Consider the following 21,291-nt stretch of genomic DNA (forward strand, 5'->3'; position numbering starts at 1 on the left):
CATCCGTGTGGGGAGCAGAACTGTCATAAAAACACATGTTGATGTCTGGATATGCCATAGTTTTTCTAACCCTAACCCTAGGTTTAGTTTGCTAACCCTAATTTGGGGCCTTAGGGTGAATCAACAGGTAGTTGGAAAGTAGGCAATATGCTACTAAAGCATGCTGAATTTTGTTTTCTCATCCGTGTGGGGAGCAGAACTGTCATAAAAACACATGTTGATGTCTGGATATGCCATAGTTTTTCTAACCCTAACCCTAGGTTTAGTTTGCTAACCCTAATTTGGGGCCTTAGGGTGAATCAACAGGTAGTTGCAAAGTAGGCAATATGCTAATAAAGCATGCTGAATTTTGTTTTCTCATCCGTGTGGGGAGCAGAACTGTCATAAAAACACATGTTGATGTCTGGATATGCCATAGTTTTTCTAACCCTAACCCTAGGTTTAGTTTGCTAACCCTAATTTGGGGCCTTAGGGTGAATCAACAGGTAGTTGGAAAGTAGGCAATATGCTACTAAAGCATGCTGAATTTTGTTTTCTCATCCGTGTGGGGAGCAGAACTGTCATAAAAACACATGTTGATGTCTGGATATGCCATAGTTTTTCTAACCCTAACCCTAGGTTTAGTTTGCTAACCCTAATTTGGGGCCTTAGGGTGAATCAACAGGTAGTTGGAAAGTAGGCAATATGCTACTAAAGCATGCTGAATTTTGTTTTCTCATCCGTGTGGGGAGCAGAACTGTCATAAAAACACATGTTGATGTCTGGATATGCCATAGCTTTTCTAACCCTAACCCTAGGTTTAGTTTGCTAACCTTAATTTGGGGCCTTAGGGTGAATCAACAGGTAGTTGGAAAGTGGGCAATATGCTACTAAAGCAAGCTGAATTTTGATTTCTCATCCGTGTGGGGAGCAGAACTGTCATAAAAACACATGTTGATGTCTGGATATGCCATAGTTTTTCTAACCCTAACCCTAGGTTTAGTTTGCTAACCCTAATTTGGGGCCTTAGGGTGAATCAACAGGTAGTTGGAAAGTAGGCAATATGCTACTAAAGCATGCTGAATTTTGTTTTCTCATCCGTGTGGGGAGCAGAACTGTCATAAAAACACATGTTGATGTCTGGATATGCCATAGTTTTTCTAACCCTAACCCTAGGTTTAGTTTGCTAACCCTAATTTGGGGCCTTAGGGTGAATCAACAGGTAGTTGGAAAGTAGGCAATATGCTACTAGAGCATGCTGAATTTTGTTTTCTCATCCGTGTGGGGAGCAGAACTGTCATAAAAACACATGTTGATGTCTGGATATGCCATAGTTTTTCTAACCCTAACCCTAGGTTTAGTTTGCTAACCCTAATTTGGGGCCTTAGGGTGAATCAACAGGTAGTTGGAAAGTAGGCAATATGCTACTAAAGCATGCTGAATTTTGTCTTCTCATCCGTGTGGGGAGCAGAACTGTCATAAAAACACATGTTGATGTCTGGATATGCCATAGTTTTTCTAACCCTAACCCTAGGTTTAGTTTGCTAACCCTAATTTGGGGCCTTAGGGTGAATCAACAGGTAGTTGCAAAGTAGGCAATATGCTAATAAAGCATGCTGAATTTTGTTTTCTCATCCGTGTGGGGAGCAGAACTGTCATAAAAACACATGTTGATGTCTGGATATGCCATAGTTTTTCTAACCCTAACCCTAGGTTTAGTTTGCTAACCCTAATTTGGGGCCTTAGGGTGAATCAACAGGTAGTTGCAAAGTAGGCAATATGCTAATAAAGCATGCTGAATTTTGTTTTCTCATCCGTGTGGGGAGCAGAACTGTCATAAAAACACATGTTGATGTCTGGATATGCCATAGTTTTTCTAACCCTAACCCTAGGTTTAGTTTGCTAACCCTAATTTGGGGCCTTAGGGTGAATCAACAGGTAGTTGGAAAGTAGGCAATATGCTACTAAAGCATGCTGAATTTTGTTTTCTCATCCGTGTGGGGAGCAGAACTGTCATAAAAACACATGTTGATGTCTGGATATGCCATAGTTTTTCTAACCCTAACCCTAGGTTTAGTTTGCTAACCCTAATTTGGGGCCTTAGGGTGAATCAACAGGTAGTTGGAAAGTACGCAATATGCTACTAAAGCATGCTGAATTTTGTTTTCTCATCCGTGTGGGAAGCAGAACTGTCATAAAAACACATGTTGATGTCTGGATATGCCATAGTTTTTCTAACCCTAACCCTAGGTTTAGTTTGCTAACCCTAATTTGGGGCCTTAGGGTGAATCAACAGGTAGTTGCAAAGTAGGCAATATGCTAATAAAGCATGCTGAATTTTGTTTTCTCATCCGTGTGGGGAGCAGAACTGTCATAAAAACACATGTTGATGTCTGGATATGCCATAGTTTTTCTAACCCTAACCCTAGGTTTAGTTTGCTAACCCTAATTTGGGGCCTTAGGGTGAATCAACAGGTAGTTGGAAAGTAGGCAATATGCTACTAAAGCATGCTGAATTTTGTTTTCTCATCCGTGTGGGGAGCAGAACTGTCATAAAAACACATGTTGATGTCTGGATATGCCATAGTTTATCTAACCCTAACCCTAGGTTTAGTTTGCTAACCCTAATTTGGGGCCTTAGGGTGAATCAACAGGTAGTTGGAAAGTAGGCAATATGCTACTAAAGCATGCTGAATTTTGTTTTCTCATCCGTGTGGGGAGCAGAACTGTCATAAAAACACATGTTGATGTCTGGATATGCCATAGTTTTTCTAACCCTAACCCTAGGTTTAGTTTGCTAACCCTAATTTGGGGCCTTAGGGTGAATCAACAGGTAGTTGGAAAGTAGGCAATATGCTACTAAAGCATGCTGAATTTTGTTTTCTCATCCGTGTGGGGAGCAAAACTGTCATAAAAACACATGTTGATGTCTGGATATGCCATAGTTTTTCTAACCCTAACCCTAGGTTTAGTTTGCTAACCCTAATTTGGGGCCTTAGGGTGAATCAACAGGTAGTTGGAAAGTAGGCAATATGCTACTAAAGCATGCTGAATTTTGTTTTCTCATCCGTGTGGGGAGCAGAACTGTCATAAAAACACATGTTGATGTCTGGATATGCCATAGTTTTTCTAACCCTAACCCTAGGTTTTGTTTGCTAACCCTAATTTGGGGCCTTAGGGTGAATCAACAGGTAGTTGGAAAGTAGGCAATATGCTACTAAAGCATGCTGAATTTTGTTTTCTCATCCGTGTGGGGAGCAGAACTGTCATAAAAACACATGTTGATGTCTGGATATGCCATAGCTTTTCTAACCCAAACCCTAGGTTTAGTTTGCTAACCTTAATTTGGGGCCTTATGGTGAATCAACAGGTAGTTGGAAAGTAGGCAATATGCTACTAGAGCATGCTGAATTTTGTTTTCTCATCCGTGTGGGGAGCAGAACTGTCATAAAAACACATGTTGATGTCTGGATATGCCATAGTTTTTCTAACCCTAACCCTAGGTTTTGTTTGCTAACCCTAATTTGGGGCCTTAGGGTGAATCAACAGGTAGTTGGAAAGTAGGCAATATGCTACTAAAGCATGCTGAATTTTGTTTTCTCATCCGTGTGGGGAGCAGAACTGTCATAAAAACACATGTTGATGTCTCGATATGCCATAGTTTTTCTAACCCTAACCCTAGGTTTAGTTTGCTAACCCTAATTTGGGGCCTTAGGGTGAATCAACAGGTAGTTGGAAAGTAGGCAATATGCTACTAGAGCATGCTGAATTTTGTTTTCTCATCCGTGTGGGGAGCAGAACTGTCATAAAAACACATGTTGATGTCTGGATATGCCATAGTTTTTCTAACCCTAACCCTAGGTTTAGTTTGCTAGCCCTAATTTGGGGCCTTAGGGTGAATCAACAGATAATTGGAAAGTAGGCAATATGCTACTAAAGCATGCTGAATTTTGTTTTCTCATCCGTGTGGGGAGCAGAACTGTCATAAAAACACATGTTGATGTCTGGATATGCCATAGTTTTTCTAACCCTAACCCTAGGTTTAGTTTGCTAACCCTAATTTGGGGCCTTAGGGTGAATCAACAGGTAGTTGGAAAGTAGGCAATATGCTACTAAAGCATGCTGAATTTTGTTTTCTCATCCGTGTGGGGAGCAAAACTGTCATAAAAACACATGTTGATGTCTGGATATGCCATAGTTTTTCTAACCCTAACCCTAGGTTTTGTTTGCTAACCCTAATTTGGGGCCTTAGGGTGAATCAACAGGTAGTTGGAAAGTAGGCAATATGCTACTAAAGCATGCTGAATTTTGTTTTCTCATCCGTGTGGGGAGCAGAACTGTCATAAAAACACATGTTGATGTCTGGATATGCCATAGCTTTTCTAACCCAAACCCTAGGTTTAGTTTGCTAACCTTAATTTGGGGCCTTATGGTGAATCAACAGGTAGTTGGAAAGTAGGCAATATGCTACTAGAGCATGCTGAATTTTGTTTTCTCATCCGTGTGGGGAGCAGAACTGTCATAAAAACACATGTTGATGTCTGGATATGCCATAGTTTTTCTAACCCTAACCCTAGGTTTTGTTTGCTAACCCTAATTTGGGGCCTTAGGGTGAATCAACAGGTAGTTGGAAAGTAGGCAATATGCTACTAAAGCATGCTGAATTTTGTTTTCTCATCCGTGTGGGGAGCAGAACTGTCATAAAAACACATGTTGATGTCTCGATATGCCATAGTTTTTCTAACCCTAACCCTAGGTTTAGTTTGCTAACCCTAATTTGGGGCCTTAGGGTGAATCAACAGGTAGTTGGAAAGTAGGCAATATGCTACTAGAGCATGCTGAATTTTGTTTTCTCATCCGTGTGGGGAGCAGAACTGTCATAAAAACACATGTTGATGTCTGGATATGCCATAGTTTTTCTAACCCTAACCCTAGGTTTAGTTTGCTAGCCCTAATTTGGGGCCTTAGGGTGAATCAACAGATAATTGGAAAGTAGGCAATATGCTACTAAAGCATGCTGAATTTTGTTTTCTCATCCGTGTGGGGAGCAGAACTGTCATAAAAACACATGTTGATGTCTGGATATGCCATAGTTTTTCTAACCCTAACCCTAGGTTTAGTTTGCTAACCCTAATTTGGGGCCTTAGGGTGAATCAACAGGTAGTTGGAAAGTAGGCAATATGCTACTAAAGCATGCTGAATTTTGTTTTCTCATCCGTGTGGGGAGCAAAACTGTCATAAAAACACATGTTGATGTCTGGATATGCCATAGTTTTTCTAACCCTAACCCTAGGTTTAGTTTGCTAACCCTAATTTGGGGCCTTAGGGTGAATCAACAGGTAGTTGGAAAGTAGGCAATATGCTACTAAAGCATGCTGAATTTTGTTTTCTCATCCGTGTGGGGAGCAGAACTGTCATAAAAACACATGTTGATGTCTGGATATGCCATAGTTTTTCTAACCCTAACCCTAGGTTTAGTTTGCTAACCCTAATTTGGGGCCTTAGGGTGAATCAACAGGTAGTTGGAAAGTAGGCAATATGCTACTAAAGCATGCTGAATTTTGTTTTCTCATCCGTGTGGGGAGCAGAACTGTCATAAAAACACATGTTGATGTCTGGATATGCCATAGTTTTTCTAACCCTAACCCTAGGTTTAGTTTGCTAACCCTAATTTGGGGCCTTAGGGTGAATCAACAGGTAGTTGGAAAGTACGCAATATGCTACTAAAGCATGCTGAATTTTGTTTTCTCATCCGTGTGGGAAGCAGAACTGTCATAAAAACACATGTTGATGTCTGGATATGCCATAGTTTTTCTAACCCTAACCCTAGGTTTAGTTTGCTAACCCTAATTTGGGGCCTTAGGGTGAATCAACAGGTAGTTGCAAAGTAGGCAATATGCTAATAAAGCATGCTGAATTTTGTTTTCTCATCCGTGTGGGGAGCAGAACTGTCATAAAAACACATGTTGATGTCTGGATATGCCATAGTTTTTCTAACCCTAACCCTAGGTTTAGTTTGCTAACCCTAATTTGGGGCCTTAGGGTGAATCAACAGGTAGTTGGAAAGTAGGCAATATGCTACTAAAGCATGCTGAATTTTGTTTTCTCATCCGTGTGGGGAGCAGAACTGTCATAAAAACACATGTTGATGTCTGGATATGCCATAGTTTATCTAACCCTAACCCTAGGTTTAGTTTGCTAACCCTAATTTGGGGCCTTAGGGTGAATCAACAGGTAGTTGGAAAGTAGGCAATATGCTACTAAAGCATGCTGAATTTTGTTTTCTCATCCGTGTGGGGAGCAGAACTGTCATAAAAACACATGTTGATGTCTGGATATGCCATAGTTTTTCTAACCCTAACCCTAGGTTTAGTTTGCTAACCCTAATTTGGGGCCTTAGGGTGAATCAACAGGTAGTTGGAAAGTAGGCAATATGCTACTAAAGCATGCTGAATTTTGTTTTCTCATCCGTGTGGGGAGCAGAACTGTCATAAAAACACATGTTGATGTCTGGATATGCCATAGTTTTTCTAACCCTAACCCTAGGTTTAGTTTGCTAACCCTAATTTGGGGCCTTAGGGTGAATCAACAGGTAGTTGGAAAGTAGGCAATATGCTACTAAAGCATGCTGAATTTTGTTTTCTCATCCGTGTGGGGAGCAGAACTGTCATAAAAACACATGTTGATGTCTGGATATGCCATAGTTTTTCTAACCCTAACCCTAGGTTTTGTTTGCTAACCCTAATTTGGGGCCTTAGGGTGAATCAACAGGTAGTTGGAAAGTAGGCAATATGCTACTAAAGCATGCTGAATTTTGTTTTCTCATCCGTGTGGGGAGCAGAACTGTCATAAAAACACATGTTGATGTCTGGATATGCCATAGCTTTTCTAACCCAAACCCTAGGTTTAGTTTGCTAACCTTAATTTGGGGCCTTATGGTGAATCAACAGGTAGTTGGAAAGTAGGCAATATGCTACTAGAGCATGCTGAATTTTGTTTTCTCATCCGTGTGGGGAGCAGAACTGTCATAAAAACACATGTTGATGTCTGGATATGCCATAGTTTTTCTAACCCTAACCCTAGGTTTTGTTTGCTAACCCTAATTTGGGGCCTTAGGGTGAATCAACAGGTAGTTGGAAAGTAGGCAATATGCTACTAAAGCATGCTGAATTTTGTTTTCTCATCCGTGTGGGGAGCAGAACTGTCATAAAAACACATGTTGATGTCTGGATATGCCATAGCTTTTCTAACCCAAACCCTAGGTTTAGTTTGCTAACCTTAATTTGGGGCCTTATGGTGAATCAACAGGTAGTTGGAAAGTGGGCAATATGCTACTAAAGCAAGCTGAATTTTGATTTCTCATCCGTGTGGGGAGCAGAACTGTCATAAAAACACATGTTGATGTCTGGATATGCCATAGTTTTTCTAACCCTAACCCTAGGTTTAGTTTGCTAACCCTAATTTGGGGCCTTAGGGTGAATCAACAGGTAGTTGGAAAGTAGGCAATATGCTACTAAAGCATGCTGAATTTTGTTTTCTCATCCGTGTGGGGAGCAGAACTGTCATAAAAACACATGTTGATGTCTCGATATGCCATAGTTTTTCTAACCCTAACCCTAGGTTTAGTTTGCTAACCCTAATTTGGGGCCTTAGGGTGAATCAACAGGTAGTTGGAAAGTAGGCAATATGCTACTAAAGCATGCTGAATTTTGTTTTCTCATCCGTGTGGGGAGCAGAACTGTCATAAAAACACATGTTGATGTCTGGATATGCCATAGCTTTTCTAACCCAAACCCTAGGTTTAGTTTGCTAACCTTAATTTGGGGCCTTATGGTGAATCAACAGGTAGTTGGAAAGTAGGCAATATGCTACTAGAGCATGCTGAATTTTGTTTTCTCATCCGTGTGGGGAGCAGAACTGTCATAAAAACACATGTTGATGTCTGGATATGCCATAGTTTTTCTAACCCTAACCCTAGGTTTTGTTTGCTAACCCTAATTTGGGGCCTTAGGGTGAATCAACAGGTAGTTGGAAAGTAGGCAATATGCTACTAAAGCATGCTGAATTTTGTTTTCTCATCCGTGTGGGGAGCAGAACTGTCATAAAAACACATGTTGATGTCTGGATATGCCATAGCTTTTCTAACCCAAACCCTAGGTTTAGTTTGCTAACCTTAATTTGGGGCCTTATGGTGAATCAACAGGTAGTTGGAAAGTGGGCAATATGCTACTAAAGCAAGCTGAATTTTGATTTCTCATCCGTGTGGGGAGCAGAACTGTCATAAAAACACATGTTGATGTCTGGATATGCCATAGTTTTTCTAACCCTAACCCTAGGTTTAGTTTGCTAACCCTAATTTGGGGCCTTAGGGTGAATCAACAGGTAGTTGGAAAGTAGGCAATATGCTACTAAAGCATGCTGAATTTTGTTTTCTCATCCGTGTGGGGAGCAGAACTGTCATAAAAACACATGTTGATGTCTCGATATGCCATAGTTTTTCTAACCCTAACCCTAGGTTTAGTTTGCTAACCCTAATTTGGGGCCTTAGGGTGAATCAACAGGTAGTTGGAAAGTAGGCAATATGCTACTAGAGCATGCTGAATTTTGTTTTCTCATACGTGTGGGGAGCAGAACTGTCATAAAAACACATGTTGATGTCTGGATATGCCATAGTTTTTCTAACCCTAACCCTAGGTTTAGTTTGCTAGCCCTAATTTGGGGCCTTAGGGTGAATCAACAGATAATTGGAAAGTAGGCAATATGCTACTAAAGCATGCTGAATTTTGTTTTCTCATCCGTGTGGGGAGCAGAACTGTCATAAAAACACATGTTGGTGTCTGGATATGCCATAGTTTTTCTAACCCTAACCCTAGGTTTAGTTTGCTAACCCTAATTTGGGGCCTTAGGGTGAATCAATAGGTAGTTGGAAAGTAGGCAATATGCTACTAAAGCATGCTGAATTTTGTCTTCTCATCCGTGTGGGGAGCAGAACTGTCATAAAAACACATGTTGATGTCTGGATATGCCATAGTTTTTCTAACCCTAACCCTAGGTTTAGTTTGCTAACCCTAATTTGGGGCCTTAGGGTGAATCAACAGGTAGTTGCAAAGTAGGCAATATGCTAATAAAGCATGCTGAATTTTGTTTTCTCATCCGTGTGGGGAGCAGAACTGTCATAAAAACACATGTTGATGTCTGGATATGCCATAGTTTTTCTAACCCTAACCCTAGGTTTAGTTTGCTAACCCTAATTTGGGGCCTTAGGGTGAATCAACAGGTAGTTGCAAAGTAGGCAATATGCTAATAAAGCATGCTGAATTTTGTTTTCTCATCCGTGTGGGGAGCAGAACTGTCATAAAAACACATGTTGATGTCTGGATATGCCATAGTTTTTCTAACCCTAACCCTAGGTTTAGTTTGCTAACCCTAATTTGGGGCCTTAGGGTGAATCAACAGGTAGTTGGAAAGTAGGCAATATGCTACTAAAGCATGCTGAATTTTGTTTTCTCATCCGTGTGGGGAGCAAAACTGTCATAAAAACACATGTTGATGTCTGGATATGCCATAGTTTTTCTAACCCTAACCCTAGGTTTAGTTTGCTAACCCTAATTTGGGGCCTTAGGGTGAATCAACAGGTAGTTGGAAAGTAGGCAATATGCTACTAAAGCATGCTGAATTTTGTTTTCTCATCCGTGTGGGGAGCAGAACTGTCATAAAAACACATGTTGATGTCTGGATATGCCATAGTTTTTCTAACCCTAACCCTAGGTTTTGTTTGCTAACCCTAATTTGGGGCCTTAGGGTGAATCAACAGGTAGTTGGAAAGTAGGCAATATGCTACTAAAGCATGCTGAATTTTGTTTTCTCATCCGTGTGGGGAGCAGAACTGTCATAAAAACACATGTTGATGTCTGGATATGCCATAGTTTTTCTAACCCTAACCCTAGGTTTAGTTTGCTAACCCTAATTTGGGGCCTTATGGTGAATCAACAGGTAGTTGGAAAGTGGGCAATATGCTACTAAAGCATGCTGAATTTTGATTTCTCATCCGGGTGGGGAGCAGAACTGTCATAAAAACACATGTTGATGTCTGGATATGCCATAGTTTTTCTAACCCTAACCCTAGGTTTAGTTTGCTAACCCTAATTTGGGGCCTTAGGGTGAATCAACAGGTAGTTGGAAAGTAGGCAATATGCTACTAAAGCATGCTGAATTTTGTTTTCTCATCCGTGTGGGGAGCAGAACTGTCATAAAAACACATGTTGATGTCTGGATATGCCATAGTTTTTCTAACCCTAACCCTAGGTTTTGTTTGCTAACCCTAATTTGGGGCCTTAGGGTGAATCAACAGGTAGTTGGAAAGTAGGCAATATGCTACTAAAGCATGCTGAATTTTGTTTTCTCATCCGTGTGGGGAGCAGAACTGTCATAAAAACACATGTTGATGTCTGGATATGCCATAGCTTTTCTAACCCAAACCCTAGGTTTAGTTTGCTAAGCTTAATTTGGGGCCTTATGGTGAATCAACAGGTAGTTGGAAAGTGGGCAATATGCTACTAAAGCATGCTGAATTTTGATTTCTCATCCGGGTGGGGAGCAGAACTGTCATAAAAACACATGTTGATGTCTGGATATGCCATAGTTTTTCTAACCCTAACCCTAGGTTTAGTTTGCTAACCCTAATTTGGGGCCTTAGGGTGAATCAACAGGTAGTTGGAAAGTAGGCAATATGCTACTAAAGCATGCTGAATTTTGTTTTCTCATCCGTGTGGGGAGCAGAACTGTCATAAAAACACATGTTGATGTCTGGATATGCCATAGTTTTTCTAACCCTAACCCTAGGTTTAGTTTGCTAACCCTAATTTGGGGCCTTAGGGTGAATCAACAGGTAGTTGCAAAGTAGGCAATATGCTAATAAAGCATGCTGAATTTTGTTTTCTCATCCGTGTGGGGAGCAGAACTGTCATAAAAACACATGTTGATGTCTGGATATGCCATAGTTTTTCTAACCCTAACCCTAGGTGTAGTTTGCTAACCCTAATTTGGGGCCTTAGGGTGAATCAACAGGTAGTTGGAAAGTAGGCAATATGCTACTAAAGCATGCTGAATTTTGTTTTCTCATCCGTGTGGGGAGCAGAACTGTCATAAAAACACATGTTGATGTCTGGATATGCCATAGTTTTTCTAACCCTAACCCTAGGTTTAGTTTGCTAACCCTAATTTGGGGCCTTAGGGTGAATCAACAGGTAGTTGCAAAGTAGGCAATATGCTAATAAAGCATGCTGAATTTTGTTTTCTCATCCGTGTGGGGAGCAGAACTGTCATAAAAACACATGTTGATGTCTGGATATGCCATAGTTTTTCTAACCCTAACCCTAGGTTTAGTTTGCTAACCCTAATTTGGGGCCTTAGGGTGAATCAACAGGTAGTTGGAAAGTAGGCAATATGCTACTAAAGCATGCTGAATTTTGTTTTCTCATCCGTGTGGGGAGCAGAACTGTCATAAAAACACATGTTGATGTCTGGATATGCCATAGTTTTTCTAACCCTAACCCTAGGTTTAGTTTGCTAACCCTAATTTGGGGCCTTAGGGTGAATCAACAGGTAGTTGGAAAGTAGGCAATATGCTACTAAAGCATGCTGAATTTTGTTTTCTCATCCGTGTGGGAAGCAGAACTGTCATAAAAACATATGTTGATGTCTGGATATGCCATAGTTTTTCTAACCCTAACCCTAGGTGTAGTTTGCTAACCCTAATTTGGGGCCTTAGGGTGAATCAACAGGTAGTTGGAAAGTAGGCAATATGCTACTAAAGCATGCTGAATTTTGTTTTCTCATCCGTGTGGGGAGCAGAACTGTCATAAAAACACATGTTGATGTCTGGATATGCCATAGTTTTTCTAACCCTAACCCTAGGTTTAGTTTGCTAACCCTAATTTGGGGCCTTATGGTGAATCAACAGGTAGTTGGAAAGTGGGCAATATGCTACTAAAGCATGCTGAATTTTGATTTCTCATCCGGGTGGGGAGCAGAACTGTCATAAAAACACATGTTGATGTCTGGATATGCCATAGTTTTTCTAACCCTAACCCTAGGTTTAGTTTGCTAACCCTAATTTGGGGCCTTAGGGTGAATCAACAGGTAGTTGGAAAGTAGGCAATATGCTACTAAAGCATGCTGAATTTTGTTTTCTCATCCGTGTGGGGAGCAGAACTGTCATAAAAACACATGTTGATGTCTGGATATGCCATAGTTTTTCTAACCCTAACCCTAGGTTTTGTTTGCTAACCCTAATTTGGGGCCTTAGGGTGAATCAACAGGTAGTTGGAAAGTAGGCAATATGCTACTAAAGCATGCTGAATTTTGTTTTCTCATCCGTGTGGGGAGCAGAACTGTCATAAAAACACATGTTGATGTCTGGATATGCCATAGTTTTTCTAACCCTAACCCTAGGTTTAGTTTGCTAACCCTAATTTGGGGCCTTAGGGTGAATCAACAGGTAGTTGGAAAGTAGGCAATATGCTACTAAAGCATGCTGAATTTTGATTTCTCATCCGGGTGGGGAGCAGAACTGTCATAAAAACACATGTTGATGTCTGGATATGCCATAGTTTTTCTAACCCTAACCCTAGGTTTAGTTTGCTAACCCTAATTTGGGGCCTTAGGGTGAATCAACAGGTAGTTGGAAAGTAGGCAATATGCTACTAAAGCATGCTGAATTTTGTTTTCTCATCCGTGTGGGGAGCAGAACTGTCATAAAAACACATGTTGATGTCTGGATATGCCATAGTTTTTCTAACCCTAACCCTAGGTTTAGTTTGCTAACCCTAATTTGGGGCCTTAGGGTGAATCAACAGGTAGTTGCAAAGTAGGCAATATGCTAATAAAGCATGCTGAATTTTGTTTTCTCATCCGTGTGGGGAGCAGAACTGTCATAAAAACACATGTTGATGTCTGGATATGCCATAGTTTTTCTAACCCTAACCCTAGGTTTAGTTTGCTAACCCTAATTTGGGGCCTTAGGGTGAATCAACAGGTAGTTGGAAAGTAGGCAATATGCTACTAAAGCATGCTGAATTTTGTTTTCTCATCCGTGTGGGGAGCAGAACTGTCATAAAAACACATGTTCATGTCTGGATATGCCATAGTTTTTCTAACCCTAACCCTAGGTTTAGTTTGCTAACCCTAATTTGGGGCCTTAGGGTGAATCAACAGGTAGTTGCAAAGTAGGCAATATGCTAATAAAGCATGCTGAATTTTGTTTTCTCATCCGTGTGGGGAGCAGAACTGTCATAAAAACACATGTTGATGTCTGGATATGCCATAGTTTTTCTAACCCTAACCCTAGGTTTAGTTTGCTAACCCTAATTTGGGGCCTTAGGGTGAATCAACAGGTAGTTGCAAAGTAGGCAATATGCTAATAAAGCATGCTGAATTTTGTTTTCTCATCCGTGTGGGGAGCAGAACTGTCATAAAAACACATGTTGATGTCTGGATATGCCATAGTTTTTCTAACCCTAACCCTAGGTTTAGTTTGCTAACCCTAATTTGGGGCCTTAGGGTGAATCAACAGGTAGTTGGAAAGTAGGCAATATGCTACTAAAGCATGCTGAATTTTGTTTTCTCATCCGTGTGGGGAGCAGAACTGTCATAAAAACACATGTTGATGTCTGGATATGCCATAGTTTTTCTAACCCTAACCCTAGGTTTAGTTTGCTAACCCTAATTTGGGGCCTTAGGGTGAATCAACAGGTAGTTGCAAAGTAGGCAATATGCTAATAAAGCATGCTGAATTTTGTTTTCTTATCCGTGTGGGGAGCAGAACTGTCATAAAAACACATGTTGATGTCTGGATATGCCATAGTTTTTCTAACCCTAACCCTAGGTTTAGTTTGCTAACCCTAATTTGGGGCCTTAGGGTGAATCAACAGGTAGTTGGAAAGTAGGCAATATGCTGCTAAAGCATGCTGAATTTTGTTTTCTCATCCGTGTGGGGAGCAGAACTGTCATAAAAACACATGTTGATGTCTGGATATGCCATAGTTTTTCTAACCCTAACCCTAGGTTTAGTTTGCTAACCCTAATTTGGGGCCTTAGGGTGAATCAACAGGTAGTTGGAAAGTAGGCAATATGCTACTAAAGCATGCTGAATTTTGTTTTCTCATCCGTGTGGGGAGCAGAACTGTCATAAAAACACATGTTGATGTCTGGATATGCCATAGTTTTTCTAACCCTAACCCTAGGTTTAGTTTGCTAACCCTAATTTGGGGCCTTAGGGTGAATCAACAGGTAGTTGGAAAGTAGGCAATATGCTACTAAAGCATGCTGAAGTTTGTTTTCTCATCCGTGTGGGGAGCAGAACTGTCATAAAAACACATGTTGATGTCTGGATATGCCATAGTTTTTCTAACCCTAACCCTAGGTTTAGTTTGCTAACCCTAATTTGGGGCCTTAGGGTGAATCAACAGGTAGTTGGAAAGTAGGCAATATGCTACTAAAGCATGCTGAATTTTGTTTTCTCATCCGTGTGGGGAGCAGAACTGTCATAAAAACACATGTTGATGTCTGGATATGCCATAGCTTTTCTAACCCTAACCCTAGGTTTAGTTTGCTAACCTTAATTTGGGGCCTTATGGTGAATCAACAGGTAGTTGGAAAGTGGGCAATATGCTACTAAAGCATGCTGAATTTTGATTTCTCATCCGTGTGGGGAGCAGAACTGTCATAAAAACACATGTTGATGTCTGGATATGCCATAGTTTTTCTAACCCTAACCCTAGGTTTAGTTTGCTAACCCTAATTTGGGGCCTTAGGGTGAATCAACAGGTATTTGGAAAGTAGGCAATATGCTACTAGAGCATGCTGAATTTTGTTTTCTCATCCGTGTGGGGAGCAGAACTGTCATAAAAACACATGTTGATGTCTGGATATGCCATAGTTTTTCTAACCCTAACCCTAGGTTTAGTTTGCTAACCCTAATTTGGGGCCTTAGGGTGAATCAACAGGTAGTTGCAAAGTAGGCAATATGCTACTAAAGCATGCTGAATTTTGTTTTCTCATCCGTGTGGGGAGCAGAACTGTCATAAAAACACATGTTGATGTCTGGATATGCCATAGTTTTTCTAACCCTAACCCTAGGTTTAGTTTGCTAACCCTAATTTGGGGCCTTAGGGTGAATCAACAGGTAGTTGGAAAGTAGGCAATATGCTACTAAAGCATGCTGAATTTTGTTTTCTCATCCGTGTGGAGAGCAGAACTGTCATAAAAACACATGTTGATGTCTGGATATGCCATAGTTTTTCTAACCCTAACCCTAGGTTTAGTTTGCTAACCCTAATTTGGGGCCTTAGGGTGAATCAACAGGTAGTTGGAAAGTAGGCAATATGCTACTAAAGCATGCTGAATTTTGTTTTCTCATCCGTGTGGGGAGCAGAACTGTCGTAAAAACACATGTTGATGTCTGGATATGCCATAGTTTTTCTAACCCTAACACTACAGTATTTACGACACTTGCTGTGCGATGTTCTTTTGTGACAGTTCTGGTGTGGTACATTCTTTTGTGATGACATGTGATATACGTAGCATCCATCATTGATGCTTTGTCAGTTATCTGGTGTGATATCACTCATTTGGGGAGGGGGCGGGGGGGGGGGGGGGGGTCTGATGACGCCCTGATGGTGCCCATGACATCTCCTGTATTATCTTTGACTGTCCAGCAGGGATGAGTCTTTTAAATTATAATTATAAATAAGTACACAGTGCTAGTAGCACACGGAGGGAGGAATCACGCCAAAACACGTCTGTGGTGTGACATTCAATGTGACATTCTTATCTTATCTTATCTTATCTTATCTTATCTTGTCAGGGGTGAATGGGTCAGGGAAGCTGTCATTGTAACACAGATGGAACTCAGACAAGTCCCAAGTAATAAGACCAGCTCCAAGTCGCGTGCAGCCATGGATAAGCTTTCCTCCCGCACGTGAGGTTCATGCCGTCCGGAGTCCCTCTGGAATTTGCTACCAGGCCTTTTGGGTCACTTTCAAAGGAACCAACAAACCAGCAAGATGACAGGTTAAACAAAAGCATACAGAAATCCCCTTTAGCCAATCTGTAGTGACTGCAAACACTGCATCCTAACACGAGCCTGGAGGTTGGTGTGAGGTGCTTGAAACCAGTAAGGTTAAAAATCAGTGTAAGGGCTGGAAGTACAGTACAGCAGACAGGCTATATGCACGGGGAAACTGGAGCTTTGGAAACCAGTGCGGTTAATTTCATACTGACCAGTGCAATTAAGAGCCATTAGAATCAAGGTGGCAGAAGGTTATTTACCACCATGCTTCCTGCTCTGGTATTAACTGCTGCAGATAAAATGGTCTCATCAGTAGTATCGAGGAAACTATGAACACCTGAAACGTTATCAGGACTAAATGTAATGGGGGGCATTAAACGGTGGCTATAGTGCAGGGACTGGGCTGGGAAGGTATTTAAAGCAAGTTGCTCAAGCTGACATTAGGGTCGGCAGGGTCTGGAGTCCGGTTGTGCTGCACTCAGTATCCATTAATACGCAGGTGCCTGAGATTCGTATAGGGAGTGACCAGTGTTTTTTAAGGAGTGTAGACCCAACTGTTCATATCTGTTGCCAATAAAAATGCTAGACTGTGGTGGAAAGGCCCATAATCTTGAAGCAGGTGACGATGAATGTTCCCCAGTCGTGTTACTTGGTCCTATTGCAGTGGCTGGCCTGAATTCAGGATGGCTAACCCAAGTATTTAAAAGTTGTTTGCCCCTAATGCCACCTGGTATGATCCTTCCTTGCTTGTCTCTGATGCGTTCTTCCTTTTAAACACACTCAGGTAAACAATATCTTAGTCATTGGGGTCACCCGTGCTTCTCTGAGCTGTGAATGGAAGGCTTTAGGGGTTCTGGTCAGACCTAGACAGAAGAAAAACACTAAATCGTCTTAACTTATGAATGTCTATTTCTTTCACGGTCGGTGGTGGAGATCAGGGGGTATTCGTAGGCCTTCCCATAATTACCTCATGCGGAGACAATCTTGTGGTCTTCGTCGGTGTCCCTCTCAGAGACATGGAAGTGACCAGTAAGGTCAGGCCATTTCAGTCCTGTTTCAGCACAGCTTCTGCAGCTTGTTCTTTAAAGTCCCATCATATCTTTCTCCCACACCTACAGACTGCAGGTGGTATGGGCAGGTGTTCCTTGCAGGGTTCCTTAACCACATGTCTCGCAAAGTGGGGTCATTAGTCACTAGACAGTCTCTGTGGGATTCCAGTGTTTCTGCAAAACTTTGGCCACCGTAGTAGCATCTGACTTCCTATAAGGATGAGCTTCTGTCAATTTCGAAAACATCTACAATTCCGAGTGCAGATTTTTACCTGCTGTTTCTTTTTTTTTTTTTTTTTTTTTTTTTTTTTTTTTATTGCCCACCACCACCCCCCCTCTTCGGAGGACAACTTTATTTTACATTACATTCAAGAGTAAAGATTGTGGCCGCTCCGAACTCACCAGTACCGTGGAAAAGGAGAAAAACAGGGGGGGTACAAAAACAACAGCGTAACAATAACAGACATCAATCACCATGGGGAGAGGGGGAGAGAGAAAAGAAAAAAAAAAAAAAAAAGGTATACAGAAATAATAACACTAATAATGTAGGCGGGATGGAAAAAAGATGAAGTATAGGGGAATACAGAATACAAACAACCATAAGAAACATAACACTCATCAAACAACAAGAATTATAACAACATCAGTGATACTAATAATAATTAATACAAATCGGTATTATATATATGTAGCATACACACACGTAATCGTACCGTTATATATGTATATTTCAATTCCTAAATCTATAACATACCCTAAAAAGTAATAATAATAATGATATCGATCGCTCAACCAGTCTTGTATGCATGTGCAAGTGTAGGTGTGACCTGATTTGTCATTGGATGTGCTGGCATTTAATGCCGTCAGGGGAGGCGGCAGCACCCCCCCCCCCCCCCAGGCCCAAGGCGAAGGCAGGAGAACCAGGCAACCGAAGCCACCCTACTGCCCCCCCGGCACAAGGGCCCACAGCCACGCATCCCAGAGACAACCACCCGCCCAACCCGAGAGGGAGCCCGCGAGGGACTAAGGGGGCGCCAACCCCCGCACAGGGAGGCCCGCAGAGGGAGGACGGGCGGCGAGCCCCCCAGCCCCACCCGCAACCAACCCACCGGGGCAGGCGGGTCCAGGGCCGAAGGGCCCCACCCACCGGGACCACCCCCCCCACCCCCCGGCGGACGGCCCCCCACACACCGGGGGAGCCCCAGCCCCCCCAGCCCGTCCCCCGGGAGGACGGGCCGCCGCCCACCGCAGCGACCCGGCACGCCTTACCTGCTGTTTCAATAGAGTCCACCTGCAGATGCATAGATGGGCCTGCGGGGCCTTATGCAGTTCATCAACCATTCTAGTAATCCCCAGGGTATGTCACACTCTCAACACACTTGCAAACCTCCTGCTTTTGGGGCGCATGGGGCACATGGGCTGGAAGCCAATGGCAATTCCCAGCCAACCCAGCCAATTATTAACAAGAAATGCAAAGAACAGAACTGACAGCAGCCATCAGGCCAGGCAGGTCTGCACAAATATGTGAAGGTCGGTGTGGGCATTGCATTTAACGATGGCAGTCTGAGCAGATAGAAAAAAGGCTGAAATTTGGTTGGAAATAAGGAAGTGATGCTTGATAGGTTTCCCTGGTGGAGTGAGGAATTTATGTTGTTTCCCCAAAGTTCCAAAGTCGTGCACGACTCCCGAAGCACACCTAGAGTCGGCATATATGGTCACAGATCTACCTCTTTTGATACAAAGCAGGCTCTGGAGATCAATGAGGAGCTGAAGCTGTAATTGGCAGACGAGAGCTCTCCAGCATCTAGGTATCAGAACAAGCAGCAAATCAAGCATTTAGTGGGCTGTCGGCGGGGTGGGAACAAGACCGTCAACTTACAGGATCATGTCAGGGATGGTAAGAGGTACGTTTGATAGACTGACACATGGCTCACTGGAGATAAACGTGTGGCGTACAGAATCATATGGCTGTCCATCACCGGGATACCGAAGAAGCGTAGCTGGATTAGAGGGAGCCCACAGCAGGATGGGGATTCTGGGAGCAGGAATTCAAAAGTAGATGCTAATATAAGCTAGGTAGCAGATTTCAGCTTTCTCAAAAGAAGGTATGTCTCTTTGGATAAATGCATCTGCTCAACTGCATGAGGGATCACGAGGAAAAGGCACTGTCCCAGAACCAGAGAAGTAACTCATCTTCTAGTACAATGGATCCCAATCTGGTCCTTGGGGGCCCACAGACAGTCCATGTTTTTGCTCCCTCCCAGCTCAGGAGCATGGAGGTAGCAAAAATGTGGGATATCTGGCAGGGAGCAAAAATGTGGACCATCTGGGGTTCCATGAGGAGCAGGTTCAGAAACACCGATCTAAAACATCAACATTGGTGCTTCACTAGTAGAATTCTTGCTTGCCACACAGGTGGCCAATGCAAGCACAAGTGTCTAAATCCTTGTGTATTTGTGGTTGAACATCTAGCATCTGTACTGGGGGGTGGCTCAGCAGGTTAGGTTACTGTTCCCAGAATCGGAATGTTGCCAGCTGAAATCCCAGGGTCAGTAACGTCTTCACTCTTGGGCCCTTGAGCAAGGCCCTGCACTCCCCCCCCACCCCCAGTTGCTCCACGTAGTGCCTGACCCCACCTTCTCTAAAATGTATGTCACTTGGGACAAAAGCATCTGCCAAATAAATAGGATGTACTGTAAATATAGGGAGCTGCTGGTGGCATTCCGAAACAAGGAGGAAGTCCTGCGGATGCAGAGTAGTGGCTGCAAGACCACGTCCTGAGTGTTTAACAAACAGAGACCAGAGCTGTGACTTATCGCCGACAGCTAGAGCTTTAATTAAACCAAGGGCATCTGTCTTACATGCCTCCATTGAAGGGGACGTGATCTGGAGGTCACCATCACAACGGATCGAGGAGGAGATTCCTGGAAAGTGGACGCCTGCCAAATCCTGCCTCGCCACCTTGGAAAACAGTTGGGGGGGTTTCGCTGTAACCTAGAAGGAAGACTACAAGTATATGGACATCTGTCATAGGTAAAAGCAGAACTGGATATCTGGGTGCAAAAACGAAATGAATTAATTACAGTATAATAAGCAACATGCACAGGATTTGATCGTCGGATTTGGGACTACTGTAAAAGTGGTAATAATAGGTGAATTTACTGCTTAAAGTTTCTGTAGAAATTGCAATGAATCTCTTCTGGTTTTCTCAACAGACAATATGTGAGTGTTACAAAGGCTGTGAACCTGCATTATTCCCCTTTCAGTAGGGCCTCGATCGCTGGTGGTATACCCCTGTAAGACAATTGTAGCAGAAATCGTGAATGTGCGGACCAACTGACAGATGTCCTCACAGACATCTTCAACACCCTGAGCCAGGTGGTCAGATTCTGCAACAGCTTCTTCCCCAAAACAGTTAGGACTCTGAACTCTCGTCCATCATCACCAGCACTAGCTACCTTATCCAGTGGACAATGCACAACACTGCACCTTTTGTACATCCGTGTCACATCTACTTTGTTGCTATGTATGTTGCATTTATTCATTTATTTATTCATTTTTTTCAATCAAGATTTCTATCATATCTGTTATTTTGAGTGGGTACCCCTGGCTCCCCTGTGCGTCTGTGCATGTAAACTCTCTGTTATTTATATTTATTACTTATTATATTTTTCTCTCAGCTTCATGTGCTGCACTTGTCTTGTTTACATTCTCTGCACTTTATGAATATATACTGCACTGCGGTCCTAGAGAGTGTTATTTGGTGCCACTGTATGCTGCAGACTGTATACAGAGGGTATGACAGTAAAGATCCACTTGACTTGATGTGAAGATATCTGCTTATTTAAATTTTAATATTGTTCAGAATCTACTGTTTGGGATTCATGTATTAGCTGAGCTATTGAAAAGAGGGCAAGCAGGAAGTATGGAACATGCGGTGCTTGTGGATTGCATCACAAAGCCATGTGTCAGGTGAAGACGAAACGTGTCTCCACTCAGTGCCTAATGGTCTGACAGAAACTCCTTCCAGCTTTAGGTGAATCCACAACTCCTGCCACTTTCAGCCTCTGGGCTAAGCTGCTAATACGGCTTCCTTGAAAGAAGCTTAGAAATGTCTGAAGTGATGCAGATGGAGGTGGCTGAAGGAGTGTGACCAACGTCATTGGAATTTTGTATTTTTTATTCCACAAACGG

The 21,291-nt window shown here is 42.4% G+C and overlaps 1 long non-coding RNA gene across 1 annotated transcript; it reads left to right on the top strand.

The window, feature by feature from the left end:
• Positions 1-18,285: 18,285 nt before the first annotated feature.
• On the top strand, positions 18,286-20,964 carry LOC140587056 (uncharacterized). Its single transcript, XR_011988812.1, has 2 exons — positions 18,286-18,454; positions 19,974-20,964. It is a non-coding gene; the product is annotated as an uncharacterized lncRNA (long non-coding RNA).
• Positions 20,965-21,291: the final 327 nt, after the last annotated feature.

The sequence above is a fragment of the Paramormyrops kingsleyae genome, unplaced genomic scaffold (assembly GCF_048594095.1).
Source record: "Paramormyrops kingsleyae isolate MSU_618 unplaced genomic scaffold, PKINGS_0.4 ups143, whole genome shotgun sequence".
NCBI classification, from domain to species: domain Eukaryota; kingdom Metazoa; phylum Chordata; class Actinopteri; order Osteoglossiformes; family Mormyridae; genus Paramormyrops; species Paramormyrops kingsleyae.